This window comes from Nicotiana tabacum, chromosome 5, assembly GCF_000715075.1.
Source record: "Nicotiana tabacum cultivar K326 chromosome 5, ASM71507v2, whole genome shotgun sequence".
Taxonomy (NCBI): Eukaryota; Viridiplantae; Streptophyta; class Magnoliopsida; order Solanales; family Solanaceae; genus Nicotiana; species Nicotiana tabacum.
Window position 1 is genome coordinate 124940855 of NC_134084.1, and position 15303 is coordinate 124956157.

At 37.1% G+C, this 15303-nt stretch overlaps 1 long non-coding RNA gene across 1 annotated transcript; it reads left to right on the forward strand.

Moving 5' to 3' along the window:
• The first annotated feature begins 4716 nt into the window (after nucleotides 1–4716).
• LOC142181227 (uncharacterized) lies at nucleotides 4717–14970 on the forward strand. Its single transcript, XR_012709753.1, has 2 exons — nucleotides 4717–5205; nucleotides 12863–14970. It is a non-coding gene; the product is annotated as an uncharacterized LOC142181227 (long non-coding RNA).
• The last annotated feature ends 333 nt before the right edge of the window (nucleotides 14971–15303 follow it).

The window sequence follows — 15303 nt, forward strand, 5'->3', positions numbered from 1 at the left end:
GTGTCATGTCATTAATTTATTTCTGCCTTTCTCCTGCCTCTCCTCCTAACTTTTGAAGTCTAAAAATGTTAAACCTTTTCTGAACTGACCCATTACCCCAAAAAGGCACTTCTCTATCTTACACCCAAATAAAACTAATCCTTTTCCTCAAAACCAAAATCAACCTTGTCTCAAAATAATCCCTCTTTCCAAATATTCCAGAAGTGAACCCAACTCTCTCACTTTCCAAAAACCTAACTCCATCAGAATCAAAACCCCAAGAATTCTTTGGTAGTTTTTTATGGAAGTTTAACTGAAAGGGAACAGGGTAGATCTAATATTCTAGAGCGTGAGGCTGAAATTGTTGCTGGGTTTGTAGAAGCCTTGAAGGATGGAGGAATTGGTGAATGTGCTGAAAAAGAGGGGAACTGAATGAGGGACCCGGTCCCTTAATCCTTCTTAGGATGATAATTCTATGATGATCTTTCTCTCTTGAGTTCTATGTATAACGAACTTCCAATCCAGTAAAAAGGTTTGAGAAAAGTAGGCTGATTGATGATGAAGTGGTGTAACATGTTGATGTGGTGATTGTGAAAGAGAGGATGAAGTGGAAGAATCTCCATATGTGTATAAAAATATATGTATAATAAAAAATAAAATAAAAATGGAGAAAAGAGGGTTGGCTGAGAAAGATGAAGCAGATGATAAGGGTAAACAGATTGAGAAGAAGAAGAGGGAGACATGGCTACTCAGGGATAGAGAGGGTAGTGTAAGTGAGGAACCTGGGTCCTTACATAAGCAAAAGGTTGAGCCATTAGGTTTGAAGGGAGAAAACTTTGAAGTCTCAAAAAGTGCTATAAGGCAGAGTGTTGACTCTGATATTGCTGAAAAATGGAGGAACTTCTTAACATTGTTGAGCTCCAAAAATAGAATCACCTCTTTGTTTATCTAAGTCCCAATGTTTCTGAAGAAGAAGTAAAAACTTCTATGTTTTACGTGATACTATGATGCTATATGTGCATGGGACTGAGTCTGTTCTTGATGAGACAAAGCTTGGGGAGCTTCTTGGTGATCTGATTGATGGTTCAGCCTACTCAGACAGCTTGAGAACCAAGTCCTCGTAGACCTCAACAGAATAGAATGCTAAGTTGAAGGGTGAGAAGGACAACTTGAGGAAACAGGTGGATGAACTGAGAGAGAAGATGATCATTGATCAAAGGAGAGTAAATGAATGAATGGACAAGCTCATCAAAGCCTTAGCCCCTTACTTTTCTTCCTGCCCAGTGATCCATGTCCTTCACTCCTTCCAAATTCCCTTGAATTCTTATCTTCTTTTGATACCTATATTTAATGACATTGGTACTTTAGTTGTTTAGATTATCATATTATGTATTGTTGAAACTACTATGCTTTTGTTATAATTATTCCACTATGGGCAATCACTCTATTTTGTGCCATAACATTCACTTGTTGTTCTTGTTACTGTTTATGTTGTGTTGCCCAAGTGGCCTGAGTTAATGTTGCCGAACTTCTTTTTGGTGGTACTTCTTATGTTATTCTTTTCGATGATGACAAAAGGGGGAAGTTATATAGGTGCCAACAGGGGGAGGAACAAAATCGAATTGATATGTTGTGTTGTGCATGAAAGATGGCTCTGCTTCGCAGGGGGAACATATATGTTGATTCTAGGTCTGATCCGTAGGGAAACATGTGAAGAATCTGGTTCTCAAGAGGGATATTAATTTTGGGCTTGTCATCATCAAAAAGGGGGAAATTGCTCTAAGTTACACTATGTCATGTTTTGATGATGACAAACGTTCTCAACGTACAAGGTACGGACCAGATGTGATCACTGCAGATAAGGAACCTGATTCTCAGGGGGAATAATTATGGGTTTGTCATTCATCAAAAAGGGGGAAATTGATAAGTTATGGTACTTTGAGTTTTGATGATTTGCCAAACAGTCTTGAGGAACCAGTTATGATCAACTCCTTAGGTTCGGTTCTCATGGGGAACCAGTTGTGATCAGCTCCTAGTACGTTGACAAATGTTCTCAATGTACTGGGTACGGACCAGATGTGATCAGTGCAGATAAGGAACCTGATTCTCAGGGGGAATAATTCTGGGTTTGTCACTCATCAAAAAACGGAAAATTGATAAGTTATGATACTTTGAGTTTTGATGATTTGCCAAATAGTCTTGAGTAACCAGTTGTGATCAGCTCCTTAGGTTCGGTTCTCATGGGGAATATGGCTGATTCGTAGGGGGAACAATATGGAGATCTGGTTCTTAGGGGGAATATCAATTCTAAGTTTGTCGTCATCAAAAAGGGGGAAATTGATAGGTTACAAGTACCTTGGGCATAAGTACTTTACTTTATGTTTTGATGATCTAACAAACTTACCATCCAGAACCAGATACAGAACCTGTTACACATCTACAAGACCTTGAGATCACAAAGTTCCAGGTGGGGATCCAGCGTGGGATATAACTCAACTCTTCAGAGAGGAAGGAACAGCTGAGAAAACAGGTCCCTACCAGTTCCTGAGAAGACTGTATGAAGTCAACTCTCCAGCAGGAAAGTTACTGCCTGCACACGCTACTACACATGAACAGTGCAACAATCAACTTTCTATGGAAGACTTTTTACCTACCTTGCTTACATTATTGTAAGTGATGTCACACACGTATAAATACCATCAAGGAAGGTAAAATAATTTACTTTATGAGAAAAAAAGATAAAGGACCTGAAGCATGCCTGGTACAATCATTCAAGTTAATCGACTCAAGATAATCTGAGCATTCTGCTTTAGATTCACAGGAACCCGATTAGGGACCTGATATCTTAATGTTCCCCTGACAGAAGTATAAGTCAACAGTACAGCTAGAAAGCAACTGCAGAAAGTGACTGCCTGTAACAATGCAGCAGACAGTGCAACAGACAGTGCAACAGTCACTTCCCATTGAGAAGGGGCACGTACTAACCAAGATTGGACATCACCATTGTGAATTGACATCATTAAGGTGATGTCTTTTGTAATATAAACCTGGTTCAAGACACAAGGCATCCCTCTCCAAGACTTGCAAAATCAGAAAATGAAAATATTCTCTCAAGTGCAAGAACAACCTCTCTCAAGAACAAAGCTGCTTCAACCTCAAGGACTGGATCCAAGATTGAAGATATCTTAAGTCCTTAGGTTTGTTGAGTCTTTGTTAATTGTTCTTCATTGTAACTCCTATCTTGTTTTTTAGAAGCTGTTTTTAGGAAACCCAAATTCGTAAACTCTCCAGTTTATGTTGTGACTAGGTTTAGTCATAAGTTAAAGTCTTTGTAACTAGAGAGTTATAAAGTGGCTTATAATAGTGTTATTACAAGTTAGAGTGATTGAAGTCTTTGTAATAGAGTTATTACAAAGTGGCTTGTGGTGAGAGTATCACAAGTTAGTCAAAGTCTTTGTAACTAGAGAGTCACAAAGTGGCTTGTGGTGAGAGTACCACAAGGTAGTTGAGTTGAATCCTTTGTAATAGAGTTATTACAAAGTGACTTGTAATAGGGGTTTACAAGTTAGTAAAGTTGAAAGCTTACAAGTGTAGGTCGTGGTTTTTGTCCCCTTGAGTTGGGATTTTTCCACGTAAAAATCCTCTGTGTTCTTTACTTACTGTCGAGCTACTGCGAGAACAATTAGAGAACCTGATTCCCTATACTAGCTGGTTTTACAGTCTGTTGCTTACAGTGTGAACTTATAGAGAATTTGGTTCTCTATACAGTGGGAACTTATCCTATGTCTTATTTACATACTTGTTCAGTAGTTAGCACTGTGGGAACTGATATAGGACCAGATCGCTATATAGTTCGGCTCATCAGTATCTTCAATGGAAACTCATAGAGAACCCGGTTCTCTATACAGTCCGGTGGACGCTTAGTTTCTAACAGTATTCTTTTGTATATTCTACTAGAACCCCCACATACTTGTGACACCAGGTCTTGGCATACACACTAGTAGATTTATGATTTTGGGGTTTGTTTACATGATTTTGATTTCTACTCACTTGCTTCCATTTAATTATGTTACGTTTGCAAATTTATTAATCTTTTAATAAGAGAGGACATGTAATCCACTTAGTAATTTATTTAAAAGGGAAACCACTAGTTTGATCAATGTTGGCTTGCCTAACAACGATGTTGGGCGCCATCACGATCTGTAATGAAAGTTGGGCCGTGACAACATGGTATCAGAGCACTAGATTCACATAGGTCTCACAAGTTATGGGCAAACCTAATAGAGTCTTGCAGATTGGTGCGGAGACGTCTGCACTTATCTTCGAGAGGCTATAGGGTGTTAGCAAACTACTCTTTATTCATCTCCTATCGTATAGTTGATAGTGTAGACATGTGATTTTTGACCCTCCCCAAAATTTTTTATATTTTAGCATGTAAATATTTAATTTAGGCCTAATATAGCTATTTCAACTCATTTTTACTCTTTTACCTTATTTTATCACAAGAAAATGAAACTTACAAAAAATATTTTTGTTTACGTATCTTTCGTAAATTTAAATGAAAATATACAAAAATAGTACCTTATCTTTATTTTTATATAATCTTGAAAACACAAAAAATAGTTTCATATTTTATAGTTTAGTTCAATTAATTAAAATTAGTTTTATATTTTTATATTATAATTGTACATAATTTTAGAAGGAGGAATTAGTTTTAGGTTGGTTTATCCCGTCTTTATAAATCTTGTAGTCCATTTTTTTAGTCGTTGGCCCAATTCCCTAGCCCATAATTCCTAGGCCCATACCCCTAACCTAATCCCTACCCCTATATAATAGTACATAATCCCTAAATAGAGGACACTCTAAAATACAGGGATAGATCGACCGTTTGGAGCAAAAAAAAAAGAACTCCCCTCCCCCCTGTCGATTTTCTTCTTCTTCAGAGAAGAAGAGCATAAATTCCATGGTCTTCACCTTAAACCAACCAACGCCCCACCTCTTTCTGATCGATTCCCTCTCAAACAGCAAGTCAGCAACCACACTCTCTCTCCCTTCTTCTGATTTTTGGAGAAATTCCAAAGCTCTTTGCCACAAAATCAGAATGGTCTCGACATATTCGTGAAAAGATCCCTTTCATGAATAAGCTCGTAAACAACGAGTGGTTTTGTCAATCGTCAATGGGATAACTCTTGTCTCTGCTGAGTTTTGCTTGCTTCGAGATTCCAGGTTATTTATTTATTTGTGTTTTTTTTTTGTGATTTTGTATTGTGGTAAAATGAAAAAAATTGGATGTGGGTTTGTATTTCTTGGAGTATATGTTAGCTTGTGTGAGTATGTTGTGAAATATTTAATTAGATATCAAGAAACAGTTCAAGGATGGAAATTTGATACATGGGAATTGAAAAGATGGTTTCTTTGATACTTAATAAGAAAGAAGTTGTTTGCTTTGATTCTGTCTAATTTTATAAGAATTAAATGTAGGTTGTTGCTATTGTTTTTTTTATTAATAATTTTGATTTAGAGGGACCCTTTTCAAGATTGAGAACTCTTTTATATATAATTGTATACTGAAGATATGATATTTTTGATGTATGTTAGAGGTGTATAAATGAAGTTCTTCTCCTTTGTTATAATTCCCGTTGCCCTGACTATCCTGTTTGGAATTCAATTTTTCTTTTTTTGTTTTGTGGAAGTTGACAGTGAATATACAATATGGGTAATTTGATCCTTATCGAAAATTAAAGGTGTAACACATTTACCCCAAGGGTTGTATACAATTAGCAAATCTTTTCTGAGTCATTTAAGGTGCGTCGTGCCAAATAAAATCTCAAAATGCATGGCCCTCACTTAATTAATTTTAATCCTTTAGAAATTGAGGTGTGCCATTTAGTTGAATTTTTCATGGCCCTCGCAAACTTGAAAGTGCGTAGTTGCTTTAGGCGCGCTATAAAATTACTTTCCTAAACTCGGGTGTGCATTTCATGTGACCCAAATCAAATTTTAAGACGTTGAATAAATTATGTTTAGGATTGCGGGTGCATTTCGTATGGCGCGATCCAAAGACGTATTTTAAACTACGTTCAATCCTCTTTAAAAATTGAGTAAAAGCGGTTTTCAAAAGTTAAAAATGCACATGGGTTTAAAAGTGTTTTAAAATTAGATAATAGGCCATTTATAACAGTTGACGACCGTGCTAGAACCACGAAACTCGGGAATGCCTAACACCTTCTCTCGGGTTAACAGAATTCCTTACTCGGATTTCTGGTTCGCGGACTGTAATACAGAGTCAATCTTTTCCTCGATTCGGGATTTGAACCGGTGACTTGGGACACCATAAATTATCCCAAGTGTCGACTCTGAGTTTTTAATAAAAATTATCCCATTTCGGTTGTTACTTTAAGTTGGAAAAAACTCCCTTATACACCCTCTTTGGGGGTGTAGGTAAAAAGGAGGTGTGACAGCTCTGGCGACTCTGCTGGGGACCGAACCCAGAATCTCTAGTTCAGGGTTCAAGAATTTGAGCTTAGAATAACTGTTATAGTTGACTTGTTTTTATATGATTTTTACATGTTGAGCCTAATGTGCTAAATGCTACTTTTACCGCTTTAATATTGGTTGATTGTGTATAAAACTGTTACGAAACCTCTTCTCCCTGAGTCTTCTAAATCATCTGGGAAGTGTGCATTTCGTGTGACTTCTTTTCTGTCAGAGTCATATCCCAATTTTAGAATGCGGTTCGGACAAGTTGCAAAGCTGGTGAAGCTTCTGTATTCTCGGTACGCTGCCCTCCCTCGGCTCGAGCTGTCCGCTCGGGTAAGCCAGGTCTAGAACAAATAAACCCAGGTTTTTAAACCTAGTATAACACAGCCTCATGCCGGATCCCTAGTAGGAACGCTTGCTTGCATCACGTGCGTTTGACTTTGGGGACCCAACACAGGGGTTGTGTCCGTCTAGGACATGTGTACCCAAATTAAAAAAACCATCCTAATGCATCTTACGTGCTACTTGCGTATCTGTCTGTTTTGACTTGCATGTTGACTGGCTTCTAGAATAGGGAAAGAAAATTAAAAAAAAGAGAGAAAAAGAAGAAAATCAAAAAAGAGAAAAAAGAAAAAAAAAAGCGAAAGTGAGAAGTAGGTATTTGAATTGTCCTGAAACTCTGCCGAAGTTTCGAAAAAAAAAAACAGAAAAGTCATTTCAAAATAAGTCAATTCCTATTCCGTCAAAACGGGCGAACTACGCGGGTTTGATTCTCACCGGATGTGAGACACGTAGGCAAATCTCATCGGTTCCGGCCCATAATTTTCAAAAAATCCAAAAATATTTTCCTTTACTTCCTCTCTAAAAAAGTCTTTGTTTTGAGACCCCAATTTTCAAAAATATCCAAAAATATTTTCCATTACTTGCTTCTTTACAAAGCCTTTCTTTAGACTCTAACTGTTTTTTTTTTAAAAATATTATACAAAAAATTTGAAAAGAAAATTCAAAATTCAAAAGTATTTATTTTTTTTAGAAGCATTTCTTTCATAAATTCAAAATAAAATTCCAAAAATATTTTCTTTCTTCTTTAGAAGTTTTTCTTTCGAAATTTCAGAAAAAAATATTTTAAAAAAAGATCTTTCTTCTTTAGAAGTCTTTCTTTGCAAAAATGCTGAAGAAAAATCAAAATCCAAAAATGTTCCCTTTCTTCTTTATAAGTCTTTCTTTCGAAAAAAATAAAATAAAAAATTCAAAAAAAAAGTTAGTTTATTTACTTTATTCATGATCTTCCCGAACTACGCAAGATCTGATTCATGTTCCCACATGATACGTAGGCAACCCATATCAGGTTCGATCAACCATTGAAAAAAATGAATAAAAAGAAGAAAAACAAAAGTGAAAAAATGTTGATAATAATAAGGACCGACTGAGTCAATTCTGACATGTTTTGTTTTGAATTGTGAAGAAAGTTGAGGTGGTCGGTTTGTGGTAAGCTGGAAATACAAGATCCAAAGAAAATGATAACTGACATCGAAGCTGTTACAAGTGCTCAAAAGACTCAGGGTCAGAGGGTTCAACAAGAGTCTGCTATGGTTGAGAAAAATAGAATACTGAAACAGCAAATGACCGAAATGTGTCAAGCATGGGCCAGTGGTCAAGGACAACCTCGTCAAGAGTCACAATTTGCTACACAGCAAGAGCAGTACCACTCTCCTGAGTACCACTCGTACTCGTTTGATCTTCCTGCAAACATTGAGAAGCCTGCCCGAAAGATGGTACAGGAAGAAATGACCCAAAGAGTGAAAAGCTTAGAACAACAGTTGAAAAACATGCAAGGGTTGGCAGGTCAAAAGAGTGTTGCCTTCAAAGATCTATGCATGTTCCCCGATATCCACTTGCCACCTGGTTTCAAGACTCCCAAATTTGAAAAGTATGATGGACATGGAGATCCCATAGCCCACCTGAAAAGGTATTGCAATCAACTGAGAGGTGTGGGAAGAAATGAAGAATTGTTGATGGCTTATTTTGGGGAAAGCCTTACGGGAGTAGCCTCCGAATGGTTTATGGATCAAGACACGTCTCGCTAATATGTCTGGGATGACATGGCACAAGCCTTTGTCAAACAATTCCAATACAACATCGACATTGCCCCAGACCGCATTTCCCTTTCAAACCTGAAGAAGAAACCAAGTGAAAGTTTCAGGGAATATGCCATTAAATGGAGAGAGCAAGCAGCTCGAGTTAAGCCACCCATGGATGACCACGAGCTAATAACTGTCTTCCTTCAAGTGCAAGAGCAAGATTACTTTCAAAACATGATGTCCGTAGTTGGCAAATCCTTCTTGGAAGGAATCAAAATGGGAGAAATGGTAGAGAATGGTCTTAAGACAGGTAAAATTATAAGTCAAGCAGTTTTTAAAGCCGCAACTCAGGCTGTCCGGGTTGAATCTGATAATTTTAGCAACACAAATGAGAAGGTTGAAGAAATCATGATGACATCGGGGTCGAGAAGAGGTCCCATGAGAACATCTCGAAGGTATGAGCAGCTTCCTCAAGTTTTCCATGACTCCCCTGAGCAGTATTATCCACCTCAGAACCCTCAATACTCTGTCGCTCCACCTCAGTATGTTGTCCAGCCACCAAAACACCCTAGAAGGCGAGCACGAGCATCACGAAATCTCCAACAGCCTCCACAAAATTTTTAGGTGCCCTATAACCCACATCCAAGCCAGAGGTATAAAGGGGAACAAAGGTTGAAAGATAATTTTACACCAATAGGAGAGTCCTATGCAAGCTTATTTGAGAAGTTAAAGCATTATGACATGATTGCACCTATTCCTCCAAATCGTGTGGACCCACGTGCAAGGAGATTTGACCCATCTAAAAGGTGTGAATACCATTCCAATGCCCAGTGGCACAATGTTGAAAGTTGTCGGGATTTGAAAAGAGAAATAGAAAGGATGATCCAGGAAAACCTGATTGTGATCCAAGACAGTGACACCCAGAATATCGCACAGAATCCTTTACCTGCACATGATGATGCACACTTTGTGGGGATGATGCGTGGTGACAGGGAGTATGAGAATCCTCCCGGGAATTTGCTAATTGAAGTTAATGATTTTGAAATTGGAGAAGGCTCTGCTAATTCTGATGAGCAAATTTGTGGCTAAGTATCAAACCGAGCAATTGAAAATTCATTCCCTTCTCACTAGGAAGGAATCTTGGTAGCTTGTTTTGATGTTTTTTCTATTATCTGGGTTATTTCAGAGTTGTGATCCAGATTTTATTTATTTTATTGAGTCAAATCCTTCTATCCCTCCATTTTGTTTGTGTGAGTCTTGTCTTTCTGTTCTGTTGCTATTTTCATTAGCTGGGTTATTTAGGGTTGTAACTCGGATTTTAGGTTGTTTGTCTTGTTGTTTACTCAATGAAATATAGTTTGTCCTTTTGTGTCATTCCATGCCTAGTTCTTTTCCCGCTAGTTTTAATGACATGACATACATGCGGAAATATTGCTCAGATCTTAGGAACTTATTTAATCTGGAATTCGATAACTAAAAAAAAATACTTTTGGGGATGAATAGAGAGTTGGAATACTTTGGAACTAAGGTCGAGTAAAATTCACCTTCAAATCATTTTGAAGATAAGGCTTGAGGATGTTTAATCAATTGATGTTTGTTGGAAAGTTTGTCACTAAGGGATGAAAAAAATGTCTTATGACCACGACACGCCAAGAAGACACACATGTTCGTCAATGTTGTGATCGCGAAAAGATCACATGTTTGACGTTCTTGAGGTTGGGAGGCCCTTTTTCTGCTAGCCAAACACTTTATATCCTTCGCTACCCCTTTTGAGCCTGTGTTATTTTCTTTGACTACCCTCTTTTGGAATCAAGTTTAGAGTCAAGAGTCAAAAAAAAAGAAGAGAAAAAATGAAAAAAAAGAAGAAAAAATCCAGGTCCCAAGAGTACAAACTGAGGCAATTCTTAGAAAGTTCAAAAAAAAGGAAGAAAAGATTTGTCAAAGTTCCATGCCCAGAAGATAGAAGCTGGGGCAAACAAAAAAAAAGAAAAAGAAAAAAAAGAAAAAAAAGGAAAAGAGAAACAAAAAGAAAAATAAAAAAAATTAGTTAGGTCAGATGTTTGAACTACGTTAGACCTGATTCCTTTAAAAAAGGATACGTAGGCAGCCTTACGGTTCGGTCCAGCAAAAAAAAAAGAAAAAAAAAAGAAAAATCCAAAAATCCCCAGCATCTAAAACTGGGGCAGAGATTTTATTTCACTTTTGAAAGAGTCGATTCCAAGAGTTGTAAGTCCACAACCCCTCATTTTGAGTTTACTTTGAGCCTTCATGCCGACCTTTCTGTCCAACCCTATCCAAAACCGTCCAAATAAAGACCTCCCAATATGTCTTCAAGAATGCCAAGAGAAGCATGTAATGAGAAACGACTGTCACGCGACATAGAACACTATCAAGTTGCTCGCACAAGAAAGTAAAAGAAAAAGAAAAATAAGGAAAATGAGAGAGTCTTACTAGTGAAAACCTTCACGGACACTGTAAGGCGACGGTAAGCAGAGATAAATAAATGACAGAGACTTGTAGATGAAAACCCCTTGGGGCACCACTAGTCGAAAGTGAGTCATGAAGCTGATGCAAAGAATTGGCACGGATAGGTCCGACCACAAAGGTCATAAGAATGGTAAAAGGGAAGATTGGATTAGTTTGATAAATCAGGCCATTGAGTCCAAAATGCATGTCATGATCATTAAGGCTAGTTATATAAAAAAAAGAAGAAAAAAAACTCTTCCTTCTGTCCTTCCGACATGGGGCATTTCTTGTTAATACTTGTTTTTGCATCATTGTGTCCTCCACTCTGAGTTAGTCCTTGTCAAAACAAGCAAGAAAAGATTTCAAAACCTGCTACCAGCTTTTCAGTTGCACAAAGTGAATTTGGCCAGCATACTCAGTAGTTACTGTCAATATACTTTGAGGATTCATGCAAAGGCTTCCCCAAAAAGACTCTTGTCAGCCTATTTGGCACAAGATGATAACTTGTGATTCTCTCTACAGACAAATTGCTCAAAAGCAGGAAGTATTCAAGATATCAAAAAGGGTCGTCTAAGAAAAGATCTCCAGTTGAGATAAGACAGATCGAGCCGCAAATACAAATGGTACTGGGTGTGAAGCAATTAGGGTTGATGCAGAGCAAAAGTCTCCTGAAGCCGACTCAAGCTGATTGAGCAGAAGCCAAGCTGCCCGAAGACTCAAGGCCACAAACCGACCACCATTTTCAAAACGGACCAATTTTCTTTGTGTGATACAGGAACAAAGCAGTGCAAGGAAAGTGGTTCAGAAAAATAAAAAAAGAAAAGAAAAGAAAACAAAAACAAAAAAAAAAGGAAAAAAGAAGAAGAGAAGAGACAACAAAGGGAAGTTTCTCAAATCTTTGCCTTTATTTGTCTTGCTATTGTGCATAAAATCTTGCCATCGATCTTTATATTTTTCCTCCTAGGTTAAAAAGTCCTAGTCTGATGGATTTTCCTCCTAATAAAAATCTTAGTCTGATGAATTTTTCTCCTAAGATAGAAAACCTAGTCTGATGAATTTTCTCCTAGGATAAATCTTAGTCTGATGAATTTTTCTCCTAAGATAGAAAACCTAGTCTGATGAACTTTCTCCTAGGATCACAATCTTAGTCTGATGAATTTTTCTCCTAAGATAGAGGACCTAGTCTGATGAATTTTCTCCTAGGATTAAAATCTTAGTCTGACGAATTTTTCTCCTAAGATAGAAGACCTAGTCTGATGAACCTTCTCTTAGGATCAAAATCTTAGTCTGATGAATTTTTCTCCTAAGATAGAAAACCTAGTCTGATGAACTTTCTCCTAGGATAGAAATCTTAGTATGATGAATCTTTCTCCTAAGATAGAAAACCTAGTCTGATGAATTTTCTCCTAGGATAAACGTCTTAGTCGGATGAATCTTTCTCCTAAGATACCCAAAAAAAAGAAGAGAAAAAGGCCTAGTCTGATGAATTTTCTCCTAGGATTAACGTCTTAGTCTGATGAATCTTTCTCCTAAGATAGAAAACCTAGTCTGACGAATTTTCTCCTAGGATATTTTGAAAAAAGAGGAAGTCTGGATTTGAAAAAAATGGGTCAATTTTTAGTTTTCTTAAGTTATCAATGTTTGGTTTTCTTGAAATCAGGGGGCCCCGCCTGGAGAATAGGGTCAGTTTTTACTTTAGTCAAGCTTAGTTTATAGTTTTCCTAGTCTATTTTTTAGTTTGCTCTCATCATTGCATCAATAGTATAAGTAGTTTACACTATTGCTAACAACTCACAAATCTTCCTAGTGCAAAATGGAGCAGAAAATTTCATTTATTTTGTTGGTTTTGATTGCAGGCACCCACATGGAAAATAAGGGAACACAAAAAGTTTTAGCAATCAGGCGCCCACCTGGAGAACAAGGGAAAACGGTTCAAGTTTCGAAGGAAGACAACTCAAGTTTCAAGGGAAAACAGTTTCGAAGGAAGACAATTCAAGTTTCAAGGGAAAATGGTTCAAGGTGCAAGGGAATACAGTGTCAAGTAACAAGAGAAGATGGTTCAAGTTCAGCAATCAGGTGCCCGCCTTGAAAATAAGATAATTCAATTCAAAATGCAATTCATGTCAGCAACAAAAGAAGCTCGTGGCAAGAATGCGAGTCAATAGTCCGAGGTGATCAATAGAAGTTAGTCACAACAAAGAAAAAAAGAGAGAAAGGCAATAAGTTAATCCAAATGCAGAAGTTGATGAAAGATGTGGGCTGCTCAAGACAAGGCTGAGGCCACAAGCTCTGCATGTCCCATCTTGGTTTGAAAAGTTGAAGAAGATTGAACCAACACCTGCGGCTAACAAGCATCAAGATTCAGATCAAAGTCCGCATGAAGAACCAACCAAGACTTAAGATCAAGTGTCAGAAGACTCATAGATAGGAATCTTGTAACTCGTAGCTGATGGGCTTAGTTAGTCTTTTTAATTTTGATTTTGCTGTAATAACGGGACCATGGACCGGAACCTCGATGGCACCTCAATCGGCTCTCCGCCTCGGCATACTCTATCATCTCACTCACTTCTGAACTACATGTGGCCTGATTCCTTTATAGCCAAGGATATGTAGGCAGCTCAGATACTAGGGCTCGGTCACATTCCCTTTTCCTCTTAGTTTTAGTCTCTCCAAATAAGGGTCGGATCAAAAAACCTGTCTAGTCGTTCTTTGTCTGAAAACTCTTCGCGTTTCCAGTCAAAGAGGGGCAGTTGTAGATATGTGATTTTTGACCCTCCCCAAGATTTTTTTTAAAATTTTAGCATATAAATATTTAATTTAGGCCTAGTATAGCTATTTCGACTCATTTTTACTCTTTTACCTTATTTTATCACAAGAAAATGAAACTTACAAAAAATATTTTAGTTTACATATCTTTCGTAAATTTAAATGAAAATATACAAAAATAGTACCTTATCTTTATTTTTATATAATCTTGAAAACACAAAAAATAGTTTCATGTTTTATAGTTTATTTCAATTAATTAAAATTAGTTTTATATTTTTATATTATAATTGTACATAATTTTAGAAGGAGGAATTAGTTTTAGGTTGGTTTATCCCGTCTTTATAAATCTTGTAGTCCATTTTTTTAGTCGTAGCCCATAATTCCTAGGCCCATACTCCTAACCTAATCCCTACTCCTATATAATAGTACCTAATCCCTAAATAAAGGACACTCTAAAATACAGGGATAGATCGGCCGCTTGGAGAAAAAAAAAGAACTCCCCTCCCCCTTGTCGATTTTCTTCTTCTTCACAGAAGAAGAGCATAAATTCCATGGTCTTCACCTTAAACCAACCAACGCCCCACCTCCTTCTGATCGATTCCCTCTCAAATAGCAAGTCAACAACCACGCTCTCTCTCCATTCTTCTGATTTTTGGCGAAATTCCAAAGCTCTTTGCCACAAAATTAGAATGGTCTCTACATATTCGTGAAAAGATCCCTTTCATGAATAAGCTTGTAAACAACGAGTGGTTTTGTCAATCGTCAATGGGATAACTCTTGTCTCTGCTGAGTTTTGCTTGCTTCGAGATTCCAGGTTATTTATTTATTTGTGTTTTTTTTTGTGATTTTGTATTGTGGTAAAATGAAAACAATTGGATGTGGGTTTGTATTTCTTGGAGTATATGTTAGCTTGTGTGAGTATGTTGTGAAATCTTTAATTAGATATCAAGAAACAGTTCAAGGATGGAAATTTGATACACGGGAATTGAAAAGATGGTTTCTTTGATACTTAATAAGAAAGAAGTTGTTTGCTTTGATTCTGTCTAATTTTATAAGAATTAAATGTAGGTTGTTGCTATTAATTTTTTTTAATAATTTTGATTTAGAGTGACCCTTTTCAAGATTGAGAACTCTTTTATATATAATTGTATACTGAAGGCATGATATTTTTGATGTATGTTAGAGGTGTATAAATGAAGTTCTTCTCCTTTGTTATAATTCCCGTTGCCCTGACTATCCTGTTTGGAATTCAATTTTTCTTTTTTTGTTTTGTGGAAGTTGACAGTGAATATACAATATGGGTAATTTGATCCTTATCGAAAATTAAAGGTGTAACACATTTACCCCAAGGGTTGTATACAATTAGCAAATCTTTTCTGAGTCATTTAAGGTGCGTCGTGCCAAATAAAATCTCAAAATGCATGGCCCTCACTTAATTAATTTTAATCCTTTAGAAATTGAGGTGTGCCATTTAGTTGAATTTTTCATGGCCCCCGCAAACTTGAAAGTGCGTAGTTGCTTTAGGCGCGCT